The 14,212-nt window shown below is 41.0% G+C and overlaps 1 protein-coding gene across 4 annotated transcripts in view; it reads left to right on the top strand.

Annotated features, from left to right (window-relative positions):
* GALNT1 (polypeptide N-acetylgalactosaminyltransferase 1) overlaps positions 1 to 14,212 on the top strand; it is a 1,910,365-nt gene that overhangs the window by 313,081 nt on the left and 1,583,072 nt on the right. The window contains exon 1 of one of the 4 annotated variants that reach the window (XM_044065102.1): positions 11,358 to 11,610. The exons of 2 other annotated variants lie outside the window; for them this stretch is intronic. The gene's annotated coding sequence lies outside the window, so the exon portion shown is untranslated. One more of the 4 variants, XM_044065105.1, reaches the window with a different exon arrangement.

Here is a 14,212-nt window from a genome sequence, read left to right as displayed (position 1 = left end):
ATTTTCTTTTGAGATTCATAAAAACAAAGGAGAAAGGATACTTCTTACTGTGGATAGCCGGTACCATTTTGAAACGACCAATTTTTTGGAACTCCTGCTCAGATGCTCATTGCTTGTGAAGGTAATAAGGAGGGACAATTTGCGTGAAAACAGACTATTTCACAAATGGTTGGCTAAGGCTATCACTTTATCTCACCACAAACAAAATATTACAGGCAGGTTTAAGGCACACTCTACCAGTGCCTTGGCTTCAACTATGGATTTTTTGGAAAGGGTTGGAGTACAGATGTAGTTTAGGAGCAGCAACTTTGCCGTCTCTGCAAACTTTCTGAAATTGCTAAAACATAAATAATTCTTTTTCCAGGTCTACAACAAGCTGTGTTAGAATAATTCACCAGTGACTTTGGGACCCTTGCCCTTCTACCTCCTAGTTCTGAATCATGGTAGTCTACCCATATTGCTTAGAATACAACAATAATCAGTCAAACTTCTATTATAATGGTACATTTATGTACACAACGGTACAATGATCCTCATTTGAATCAGCGTTGCAGTACTCCGTCCTTCCATACCTCCACCCCCCCCTTCCTTTGGTGTGGTTTTTATGACCGGGTGTGGACAAGTACTTTTTATCTTCCAAGCAAACTCTGCTCTGGTCTTGACATCCCTCTTTGCAGTAGCATAAACAGAGGAGAACTAATAATGTACAAGATTTATACAAAATTATACACAAAACAAATGTAAAGGAGCATAACTAAAACATAAAAATAGTAGTAACTAAAACATTTTTTCACATGTACTTAAAACATTATCTGATTACGAATAAAGGCAGATGTGACAACATCTACAAGTGCTTATAAGCCAAGCACTATACAAGGTGTCGTTGAGTAATTTGGCAGCAATGAGGTCATTAAAAAACTCAACAGAAAATCTAGAAAGAGAAAATAACATACAACTTGTGGTAAGGTTATCAGTGAGATAAGTTAAACTTGTATCATGTGTAGAGAAAAACATCTGCACGCAAAGAGAGAGAGGTATGTATGACAGAAACTAATACAGCTGAATGGCAGCACAAGAACCGTGCCAAAAATTTGGTAGATGTGCTGGGAGGTTGTGTGCGTGTAAATTTCATATATATGTATTTATTATACTCACAAATACATAAAATATATATATATATTTACTGACTGTTGGTATGATTTATGTATTGACTCACCAAATCAAAACAAAACATCTGTGGAGTGCATAGTCAACGTGGAAAAATATTTCTGGGCATACAGAATCACTTGCAAAGATGCAAAGGCACAGGCACAGGCCCACCCCTTAGCTCACCTTGGCCTTTCTCCCGACAATTCAGACAAATATGGATTTCCTACAGTTTCTTATACGGGCATCCTGAGACATTGCAGCAACTGCCTCATGTACACAGACAACCATCTACTACTATCACCTCGGAGCACAATTTGTCAGAGATGCAATTACATTAGGAAGCTAGAGTCCATGCTCTCGACCCCTCAAGCCAGTATATCTAGCACTGAAAAGGTTGTCAATACAATCACTACACCTCAAGCACCACCTACACAACACACACCCACATATGCAGAGGTCCTTCACATAAACATACCCAAACAAAGGAGACCGCCGAGGCAAAAACATGTGATCTCCACAGCCCTCCTCACCACATACCACACATAGTCCACACAAATGTGTCTCAAAGCCACTAAGACTTCACCATAAACCCAACATATCAGTCATAGGAGACACCATTGTGAGACACAGATATGCCTCTCACCAGGATGGATAAGGAGAAAGTCACGTTTAGTTGTCTGTCAGGTGTCAGAATCTCTCAACAGTTAGTGTTATGAGTCTGTCATAGTCCATGTTGGCATGAATGACTTGAGACATAGCTCTTTGGACTATATGAAAAGAGACATGATTGAGCTCGCTGATTGTGTGTCCCAGGCAGGTATGCCCGTAGCCTAAAGAAGCATTCTGACGTCACCTACAATGATGCCTCAATACAAACAGAAAATGATTGACTAACAAATGGCTTAGTTTCTGGTGTCATTCCAAGGGGATCCAGTACCTGACAGCCTGGGAAGATATGATTGATAGACCACAATGCTTTGCCAGAGACAGGATGCATCTGTCTCACCTGGGCTTCAGGCTTCTGGCAAAGGCTCTTTCCTCCCCCATAGTGCCTTTTTTAGGAAAAGTGATGAGGTTAAAACTACCAACATAAAAATTTCAACAAAACACAAATTAAAGGTCATGCTGCTAAATGATAGGAGTCTAAACATGAAACTACACTTGTTACAAGCATTCTTCACCCTGGAAAATGCTGACATCTATCCAGTCACAGAAACCTTGTTCAAAGCTATGGAGAGCACCCCAGCCTTACCTTATTACTCATCCTGTCATACATTCAGACCCCAAACAGTGGGCAGTAAATCCAGAGGAGGTGGAGTTTCAATATACATTGAAGACATACACACCTTCTGGCTGGTCAAACAGTATGATGCACAGGAGACGCTCCAGGTACAGTTAACCATTGACAAGACCCCTATTCACATCATAGCTAGCTACCATCCCCCAAATCTGTCTCAAGATGCCGAATCTGCCTATTTGGACATGTCTTAATCTGTCAAGATTCTACCCTTTACCCTGATCCTGGGTGACTTTAACTTCTCAAACACAGATTGGAAGAACTACTCATGCCAGAATACAAATGCCCAGACATTCCTCGATTTTTGTGAATGCAAATGCCTTGGAACAGGTAGTTGATACCCTCACAAGAGGTGATAATATCTTCGAGTTGGTATTGACCAACATGAGTAATCACTGCAGCATGCCTGTAGTACCATTCTCCCTGGTAAGATCTGACCATAAATCGGTCACTTTCGAAGTCACCATCCCTCCCAACTCCACTCTAGCTAGGATCTATCATAAAAAACTTCTCCAAAGGTAATTACAGCTTCCTGAGGGATGATGTAAATAGCTTCATAGTCCCCTCCCTCTCTGTAGGAACTGCCACCAGCATCCAAAACTACACCAAAGCACTATACAAGCATTTATATAGATGCATGGAATCAGGAATACCCGACCGGACTAAATTGTCCTCCGCAAGGAAGAGTAAACCTGTCTGGTGGACATCTGAAATAAATAAACTCTATAACAAAAGGAAAAAATTGCTGTTCAAGACCAAGAAGGATCAGATGCCCCATTGGAACCAATGTCTCCTTAGCCTGAACAAATAAGTGCACTAGTGAAATCCTCTAAAGCAAACATTGAGTCCAAATTGACCACATCCACTAGAGACGGTCATAAGGCCTTCACATATGCCCGCAAACTCAAAGGAAGCACCCAGATATGTTCCAGAACTGGTGATCAAGGACACTACATATACAAAGGCCGTAGATATAGCAAACTTGCTGGGTGATGGATTCAGCGAAACCTTCACCCCTCTGTCCCCCCATCAGTAAATCAGGACATCCCCAGTAGCTGCCCTCTTCCCCTTATATCTAAGGAACAGGTTATCACTACATTCTCAAAGTAAAAAAAAAAAATACTGCCTCCATGGGACCCGATAACATCCCAGGTTGCATCCTACGTGAACTTGAGCAGGAACTTGCAGCACCATTAGGCTCCCTATTCAACCGAAGCCTGAGTACCAGGTTCATCCCAGCTGAGTGGAGGACAGCCAATGTCAGCCCTTTACACAAAGGTGGAAAGTCCACCGACCTGGGAAATTATAGACCCATCAGCCTAAATAGCCTGATCTGCAAGGCCATGGAACAGATCATCATGGACTTCATTAACAAGGACATTGGCAACCTCCAAACAGTTGATCCCACACAGTCTGCCTTCGTCAAGGGGAGGTCATGTCTGCTGGATTTGGTCATCTTCTTTGGGATGGTCATCAAAGCCATGGACCAGGGGAAGACGGTGCACACCACCTATCTTGACATGGCCAAAGCTTTTGACACTATTCCCCACTTGGGCATAATAGATAAACTCTCTCAGCTAGGCATCAATCTGTATGTTACCAGATGGATAGCAAACTGGCTTACTGATAGAACTCTGTTATTTGGGATATACTTTTTGAGGGGCAGACCAAAACCAGTGGGCTATGGCTGACCAAGTTTGCAGATTACTGCAATCTGGGTGCTGTCATCAATTCCTCTAGTGCTGTGGACATCCTGTAAGAGGGGATCACTCAGAGAAATGACTGGTGCCGGAAATATAGCCTCAAGCTGAATACCAAAAAAATGCATCATCATCTCCTTTGGGGAGAGTGATGTCCCCACAAATTATCACATTAATAATGTCTTAAGCACGCAGTCAGTCTGGAGGGATTTGGAGACCAAGGTTGACAGCAACCTGACTTTTGACCACCATGTTGATTCCATTGTATGGAAATCCTTCACACGCCCCACCTCATAAGTAAGGGTATCTCATCCAGCATAAAAGGAGGTCACAACATCCCTGTAATCGTCCAGTATAAGGCCCATTATTGAGTACAACGGCCCTTTTGGCATGTACCTTGCCAAGCGCATGCAGTATCTGGAGAGACCACAGAGGTTCCTCACCAGGAGAATCCAGGGCCTCAAACATCTACATACACAGGCTAAAAGCCCTATCCCTCTACTCTGTCTGGCATACAAGGCAATCACATACCCCACCTTGATGGACCTGCTGCATCTCTCCAAGTCAAGCTCCGCTCGAGTAACCCACATGTGTGGCCTCTACCTGGTCTGTGAAATCAACAGGACTTGTTAGCGGGACAGATTTGTATTCCAGAGACTCACCCATCTATGGAATAGACTCCATCTGCATGTCAAGCAGAGTACCTCTTTACCCCTTTTAAGTGCAACCTGGATAACTGAAAGGGAAACAGAAAATATACACATGGGATTCCAGCCATGTCCCTGCTGGACAGGGGCATTGGTTGCTGACTTGTCTAAACATGGGCTCAACTTGTGCTTGGGCTCAACTTGTGGCTTGGCTTATAAGGGCCTCTGGACCAATAAGCTAGTAATCTCCTATAATCCTAAGACCCCCCCCCCCCACTATTGTCCCTTCCCAGACAGAAACTGTTCAATTATCCCCGACATTTCTGAAAATATATATATATTTTTTAGGGTTGCCCCACAGACATTACTCGCGTAGTGAGGTAGGACTGCCAACATTAAACAATAACTTACATTTTCAGTTTCAGACTTCATGGCTTTAGAAAATGACTTCACTCAAAGCCTGTATTCCAGCACATTTCTATGGCAATAGAAATATTTAAAATAGGTTTGCAGACACTAAATGATGACAGACGTTTTTGTAAAGACTTCAGAATAGGTTTGTTACTTCAAATGATGATGTTCCAGCAAATTCAAGTATGTAGTACCATTTACAATCTGTCACTAATTTGAGAGCTTTGTTCTCTGGTATTTTTCCCTTTGTCCCTAATTAATGAGCTAAAAGGCTCCGCTACTCTCTGTCTCACTCACACTCGTGCGTGTGCACACACACACGCACTCACACACTTGCATGTCCTTGAAAATGTCAGTACAGCAGTTACTTGCTGAAGTCAGCTTTATCATTTTTTTCCCCTTCCCTCACTAAATGAAATTAGACACCACCAACACATTTAGTAATGCAAAAAATAAAACAGACTTTGTTATTTCAGTTTCCCAGCATCCCTACAAGCTGGATCAGTAGGTTTCCCTGAAGTCATGGACTTGAATCTGCATTCAGATTTGTTACTTCTATAGAAGTCGTCTGATTGGCCCCTATCTCCCTGTCCCAACTGGTTATGACTGCAATCTTGAGGTAGTCAGAGAATGGAAAGAGGAACCACCACAGTTTGAAGAGAACAGTGAAACAGTGCTTCACTACAATATTTAATGAGCACCTGGAACAATGCTTTGTGCTTGAGCTCTAAGTTTCTCACTAATGAGACATCTCCTCTGGCCACATTATAGTTTGACTCTTGATTGGATGAGCACATCATCCTCTCTTATTCCTCTATCAGACTTCACTGTTTGCATTATGTAAGCCATGTACTGCACATGTCTCTATTTGGGAATGATGGTGAAGCGTGTGTGTTTTACTGTAGCCAGCAACCTTCAAGAGGAGACAAGGGAGAGGAGTTGCAATTGAGGATCAAATTCAAGCAGATGCCTTTGATGTCAAATGCAATGGAGGCATGTGTGAGACACGTATGAAGTGTCACTACATGTCTTCCCAATTAGACACTAAGCCGTTCCCAGTTCTAGGTTCCTTTAAGTCACACTTATGCTTGTCCACTATAATGACAGGTCCCCTTTCTGTAAGGTTCAAGGATTAAAATTACTTCAGACTTGGTGATACACATGGGGTGGAACAGTGGGGGAAATAAAGTATAACTGAGAAACTGTATAAGAACAGGTAATTTAGGAGCTATTTTTAGCAGAGAATTGAAAAAAGACTGGAAATTGCATAAAACAGTCTCTTTAGGGGCCTGTTACTAAAATAAATGCTGAAATCCTCTAAAAAGGTACCAGAAAGAAAGCAGCAAATCAAGGTACTGCCAGTGCAGCTGAACAACCAACATGTGTGCATTTCTCTTGTATCACTTCGTAGGAGCCACTCATTGTGAAAGTATATGGCACCCTATTCCAGTCCTTCCGGAGTCTCTATGTCTCTCACACACACATGAAATTCAACATACATCATTTTTTTTTTTTAGTTCCGTGGTGGACATCAAATTTAAACCCCAGACCATAAAATCTCTGACCATAACATCAGCTTTGCCATCCACTGAAACAATGCCGTTTGGTTTTACCTCTGTAACTTCTGTTGTTCCCACTGGGTAGCAAATTTTCAATTAAAAAAAAATCAGTATGTCAGAAGTACTACAATATTATACACATGAGAACTCACATTTCATAACAAGTGCAAAAATCTGACCTAGTCCTTGAAACTATCTGATCCATTCCAATCTGCATCTGTTGAATCCCACCCTCTTGCTGTGACTTCCTGTCCTAGGCACTTCAGAATGTGTCAGCAATCTGAGCAGGTAGGTTTGATCTAGTTTTCCCCACACATGATCTGCCTCTGGCAATGCCTTAGACATGCACATCCCTCCTTGCTCTCTGTATATACAGTATAACATTCATAAACAAACTCCACTAATTTAATAACCTTCCATGTTACTATTATGGATCCCCTTCCACCGCAAAACATACACAGTGGACAAGTAGGTGTACAAAATCTCTTTGCACAGTCAGTACTCTGTATCACTCAGGCATTATATACAAACCTTTTTTTTTTGTAGTCTGTAATTTATCTTTTTGATTTTCTGCTATCTTTTTCAAAACTATACCTAATATTTGATAAATTTACACAAAAAGATGCTTATAATCCACTCCGTTGGGCATTAACTAAAAGTAAACAGTAAAATTCTTAACTTTTAATCCAAAACAATTTTTTACAGTATATCAATCACCACACAATCAATAAGAAAAATATTCTTTTCTCTGCTCATGGAGTAAAAGATAGCTCACATGCCTGTGCTGCTTGACTGGTACATGTTACCCATCTCTGTCATCTCCTCTGTATGTGTAACCACTTTCCACGTCCATGCTCCTTTCCCTTCAATACACTGCCGCTACCCACTCCCTTAAGTGCATTTTGTGATTCTTCTATCTTTTTGTTCGGTGTGTTCTTAAAAAAAATTCCTTAATGGTAGGAGGGTAAAGAATAAAAGCCCTTGGAATGTATAGCCTAGAGGCTGGTAAAAGCTGTGTAACCTTCGACTGGAGGGAATAATTCAGTCCATTATATATTAGAGGACCTCTCAGGGAAAACAAAAATTGCTCCTGGTTTACAGATAGCTTGACAAAATCCTGTCATTCAAGCTGGATGTTTCAACATTTACAATGACAATGATATACAATGATCCATCTTTTTACGACAGCCCCTGTCCCCCCCTAAAGGCCCTTTTGGCATCCCCGATACTTGTCCCACACCTCACATCTCCGTAGGTCAAGTGTTACAGGCCTTACCCAAAGTAAAGAACACAGCTTCCACAGGGCCTAGATAGTAGTATCCTAGGATGTATTCTGAACCATCTTCAGCAAGAACTGGCTTTGCCATTGAACACCCTATTCAACTACAGCCTAAGTACTGGCTTCATGCCAGAAGAGTAGAGAACCACCATCGTCATCCTCTAGCACAAAGGTGGTGCCACTAGCGGGAAACTATCACCCCATTAGCTTGACAAGTCTGATCTGTAAAGCTATGGAGCGTATTATTATGGATCTCATAAACAATGAGATAAGCAGTCTCCAAGCACTTGAACCCTCCCAGTTTGGATTCGTCAAGGGCAGATCTTGCCTGCTGAACCTGGTTGACTTCTTGTGATACTATCACCAAGGCCCTAGATGAGGGAAAGTAAGTACATACAGCTTACCTTGACTTGGCCAAGGCCTTTGACACAATCCTCCACTTGGGCATCATTGAAAAACTACCATAACTAGGCATAAATCCCAATCTCATCAGGTGGGTGGCCAACTGGTTCACCGATAGGACCCACAAAGTCAAAATAGGCACCTTCACCTCTGATAGCAGACTTGTCACTAGTGGAGTTCACCAGGAATATCTCCTGGGACCCCTACTGTTTGGCATCTATTTCTCAGAGATACGGGAAAAGACAAAAGGCCTGTGGTTGACCACGTTTGCCGATGACTGTAAGTTGGGTGCTGTCATTGACCCCTCAAATGTTAACATACTGCAATAGGGTCTCACAGCAACTAATGACTGGTGCCAAAGTCATGACCTCAAGCTAAATGCAAAAAAATGTATCAGGTCATTTAGCAAAAAGAAGATCCCTACTGATTACCACATCAACGGTAACCCCCTATGCAAACAACCTGTGGTGAGAGACCTGGGCACTCTGGTTGATAACCTCGCATTCGACCATCATGTAGAGGCAGTGGTCAAAAAGGCCTTTTACTTGGTTCATATCATAAGTAAAGGGATTGCATCCAGAAAAAAAGGTTATTATCTCTCTATACTCCTTTATTAGATCAATAATTGAGTATAATGCCCCGTTTGGGATATACCTCTCCAAACATCTGCACCAACTGGAAAGGGCACTGAAATACCTCACAAAGAGAATCCATGGCCTGCAACACCTGTCTTATGTAGACATCCTCAAATCAATATCACTCTACTCAGGATATTGTATTGATTTCTCTGGGATGATCTGTGTCTTGCCTACATGGACAATCTCGGACCCTGCCATACTAGAGATGCTCCATATCCATAAGTCTAATAACTCATGCACTACCCACTCAAAAGGCCTAAACCCAATATGTGACATTAACGAAACCTGCTGGAGAGACAGGTTCCTCTCCCAGAGGCTGCCCAGTCTCTAGAATAGACTTCCCATACACATCAAACAAAGCACCTTGCTGACCCTCTTAAAGTGGAACCTTGTTGAATGGATGGGAAGCCACTAATTATTCCCAGAGGCTCCACCTGTGTCCCTCACTGACAGGGGTGACCAGGGCTGACTGAGGTCATTTTGGGGATAAACTCTTGGCTAGGCTTGTAAGGGCTCCAGGGCCATTATCCTAGTAACCTCCTGTAATCCTAATAAAACAGACTCTATTAAACTTCCTATTACTGATCCCTTCCAAGTCTGTTAAAGCCCTCTTATGTCAGAGGCAATCACTTCATCCAGTATGGGCCCTAATGAGTTTTCCTTTCCTTTCTTTTTCTCCAGCATGTAGCCTCTCCAGAACCCACCGTGCCAAAAAAAATTGCCACATGGTTAACAGGGACACAAACGGACTAAGTTCAACACTTGAATTGTTGGGCGGGCAACACAAGGAAAAAGCAGTTACTGTCTGTCTAATATCCTTGGATAGTCCTAGCTAGGTATTCACTCTGAGAATAATCAACAGCATCAAGCAGGCAACTACTTACACTCAAACTGCTTGCACTCAATCCTGTTTTATAGGCAAGAAGGGTAGCTAGGGGAAAATCTCACACTTACTAAGTAGGTTTTATCGATATTACAAAACATAATGTATATTTTTTATTACATTTTGTTTCATAGTACTACAACTTATATAGGTAAAGAAAAAAGTATCTGGAACTTACAATCAGAGCAGCTATATTATACAGATAAGGCCAGATTCAGATTGATGATAGTTAAATGTAACCCCTTAGTGCAAGAAAATCAGGACAAGGCCAAACCAAATGGACTAAAGTCCACAAATCCAATGCATGTCATTATCTAGTGATTTCAGTGTTCAGATCTTACCAGTCAGTGGTCAGAAAGATGGAATGTTTATAAAGAATAGAGCATTTTGGCAAAAATCTGGAGATTCTGCAGACTAAAGAATTTACCCATCACACGCAGTGTCAACAGCACAAGACAGCAGACATGCAATCCATTTGCAGCGGTTGCGAACAGCAAAAAGATGCAGTCAAGAACAAAAAAAACGTGATTTTTGCAGAAATATGAGTGAGGAAGTCAGTAAATACGGCATAAAGTTTAGCTTCAGGTTTGATATTCTTCCGAAATACATGCAAACTCCTGTCCCGTTATTCTATCAACCAGTTTACAACACCACCTTAGTTTTAGCCCCATTATTAAAGGTTTTATCTAGGTTTCTTGCTTTACGAGTTGGCAACGGATAGTCCCGTTTTTTTTCAGGCTTGGTCACATATTTTGAGCTAAGAAGTTCCGAGGAATGCAACCCGCAGTTAACTGCTGCCGTATCTGCCTCAGAATGATCGCTGTCACGCTGAGGCAGCGATCATTCTGAAGCAGATACGGCAGCAGTTAACAGAGGTTTGCATTAGAATGATCGCTGCCACTCCTCCCAAGCAGAGATGCTCACTCCTCCCAAGCAAAGATACACAAACATGCTCTCATTCAGGCATACATACACTCAGAAACACACTTAAAGTTCACTCATGCAAACATGCTTACACACGCAGACAGAAACATAAAGACTCAAACACATACGCACATACTTTTCTTTTTGTAATTCATACATCACTTTCACACTCTGTAATCAGCAAAACCACTAACTGCTCCACTGATCTCACTCGAACTCTCATGCACGCATACACTCGCACACTCAGACACAAACAGAAGCAACAAATAATATGGACAGCGGATGCGTAGACCTTTCAGTTTGGATAACACTAGCTCAGCAGCAGTCAGGCAAAACTGAGTAATCCTTCACATAAATAGATGCGTCAAGCAACTACTCGGAGTAGAAGAGTTCCGAGAGAAGCTCTGCATTAGTGTTGTATTGGGTGCCAAAATGATCCGCTGCATAAATAATTAGTTGGAGCTGTTTCCTGGGCGAAACGAGTCAAAGTGGGTGGATCATGGGCGGTTCATTGAGTAGCAGTGGCAGAAATAAAAAAAATATGAAGGGCGGTATTACTAGGACCTTCCAGCGGCCGTTTACTCTCTGCAGCTCTGCGAGACTAATGTAGAGTTCAACATGGTTACCAGTAACGGAGAGGAAGAAACGGAGAACATTAGAAACAATTGAATGTGGGAATTCCGATGTCAGCATCACTGTTATGAAGTGCGGCATTCAAACGGTAGGGGAGAAAAACATTTTTAAAATGAGGAATTAAAAACAGCAGCACGTAGCGGTCTATCTTTAGGAAGAAAACGTACGCGAACAGTTTCCTTGATTTTAGTAGTCAAGATCCGTATTTCATGAAGGTAAACATTGTCAAAGGCTAATTGACCAGGTTGTCCAGATTAATAAGTGATGACAACGTGTTCATGCATGAATGTTGGTTTCTGAAAAATGTATTCTTGCAGCGTAATTACCTCGAAGCTATGGTGAATAAGCATTTATATGAAAATGTTCAGTCCAGCTATACTAAGTTGTTTCCTTTTAAAATATGGTTTTGTGCCCAAAGACCACACTGTTGATCCTGATAAATGGTTGTTTTCCTTTGCCAATAAGCTAAGGCATGTTTATGTTGGGATCGATGTTGACTAAAAACTGATGTATTATTGAGGGCAGCAGCAATTTAGTGACAGTTTTAGGTAGAGTCCCTCTATTTAATTATAAAATAACTGACTTTTAAACATTTATTTGAGAAAAGTTTCGGTAGTCATAAAGTCTAGATTTACTGTTAATACTGAGGTGTTTGTGTCAGAACTGTTCTACAAGTATATTTGTTCATGTAGAGAAATTTGTCTTAAATATAATGGTTATAAAATTAGTTTTAGGGGTTATTTTAGTTGTATCACAACTCGTGTGGTTTATTCGAGATTTTGTGAAACTTGTGCTTTCTGCATAAAAAAAGACTACCAGGAAACTGATAGAATAAGAGAACACTACTTGGCGATTAAAATATAGATCGTTATAATGCTTTGGATACACATAGTTTGTGACAATTTTGTAGGCTTCAAACTTGTTGTGCTTGACACTATTAAAGAATTTTGGGGACACTAATGCATTGTTGGCAGTCCTCAAATTAAGGTGGCAACTTAGTTTACATTCTGATGCACTTCCTGGTTTTAATGAGAACCTCAATATAAAATGTGCATTGCAATGGTTCTCACAGGAAGTGATGATATAATTAGTATTTTTATAGGATGTGATGCAGCATTTGGTTGGAATCTTATTGGATAGTAGTGTCTTTAAATATTTGTGTTGTCTGTGGTCTGGTCTTTTATTTCTGATGAAGTATGTGGATAAATCTGTACGAAAGGCTAATTCATTGTAGTTTTTTAATTCCTTATTCCTTGGACAAAATTTTGTGGTATTTATTTTTTCTTCTGCTTTGGCCTTGGCTGTGTTACTTCTCTCTCTCTCTCTCTCTCTATATATATATATATATATATATATATATGTATATATATATATATGTATATATATCTACAGTGGATATAAAAAGTGTACACACCCGTTAAAATGCCAGGTTTTTGTGATATAAAAATATTACCACAATAAATCATTCAAAAACTTTTCCCACTTTTAATGTGACCTATAACATGTACAATTCAATTGAATAACAATCAAATCTGTTAGGGGAAAAATATATATAAAAAAAATTTACAATAGGCTGGTTGCATAAGTGTGCACACCCTTAAACTAATACTTTGTTGAAGAACCTTTTGATTTAATTAAAGCATTCAGTTTTCTTGGGTAGGAGTCTATCGGCATGGCACATCTAGACTTGGCAGTATTTGCCCACAATTCCTTGCAAAAGCGCTCCAAATTTGTCATGTTGTGAGGGCATCTCTTGTGCACAGCCCTTTTCAGGTCAACCCATAGATTTTCTATTGGATTTAGGTCTGGGCTCTGGCTGAGCCATTCCAAAACTTTAATTTTATACTGGTGAAGCCATTCTTTTGTTGATTTGGATGTATGCTTGGGGTCATTGTTGTGTTGAAAGGAGAAATTTCTCTTCATTTTCAGCTTTCTAGCAGATGCCTGAAGGTTTTGGGCCAAAAGTGACTGATATTTGGAACTGTTCATCATTCCCTCCACTTTGACTAAAGCCCCAGTTCCAGCTGAATAAAAGCAACCGCAAAGCATGATACTGCCACCACCATGCTTCATTGTGGGGATGGTGTTCTTTTGGTGATGCAGAGTGCTTTTGTGCCAAACGTACCTATTGGAATTGTGGCCAGAAATTTCAACCTTGGTCTCATCAGACCATAACACATTTTCCCACATGCTTTTGGGAGACTTGATGTATTGATTTGCAAATTTTAGCCGGGCCTGGAAGTTTTTCTTCGTAAGAAAAGGCTTCTGTCTTGCAACCCTACCCCATAGTCCAGACATATGGAGAATAATACGGGAGATTGTTGTCACATGTAGTACACAACCAGTACTTGCCAGAAATTCCTGCAGCTCCTTTGGTTGTGGTGTAGTAGGTCTCTTGGCAGCCTCCCTGTCAAGTTTTCGTCTTAATTTTTCATCAGTTTTGGGGGGGACGTCCAGTCATTTGCAACATCACTGTTGTCCCATATTTCTCCAGTTTTTGATGTCTGTCTTCCATGGTGTATGCAATGCTGTGGGAATTGTTTTGTACCCTTCTCCTGACCGATGCCTTTCAACAATAAGATCTCTTTGATGCTTTGTAAGCTCTCTGCGAACCAGGGCTTTTACTGTAGCAGGCAACTGAGTAAATGTCAGGAAAATCCTACTAGGACAGCTGAACTTTATTCGGGGTT

This window comes from Protopterus annectens, chromosome 3.part0 (genome assembly GCF_019279795.1).
Source record: "Protopterus annectens isolate FY-2018-M chromosome 3.part0, PAN1.0, whole genome shotgun sequence".
NCBI classification, from domain to species: Eukaryota; Metazoa; Chordata; order Ceratodontiformes; family Protopteridae; genus Protopterus; species Protopterus annectens.
The sequence above is the reverse complement of the archived record's forward strand: the minus strand, read 5'-3'. Positions and strand labels throughout refer to the sequence as shown.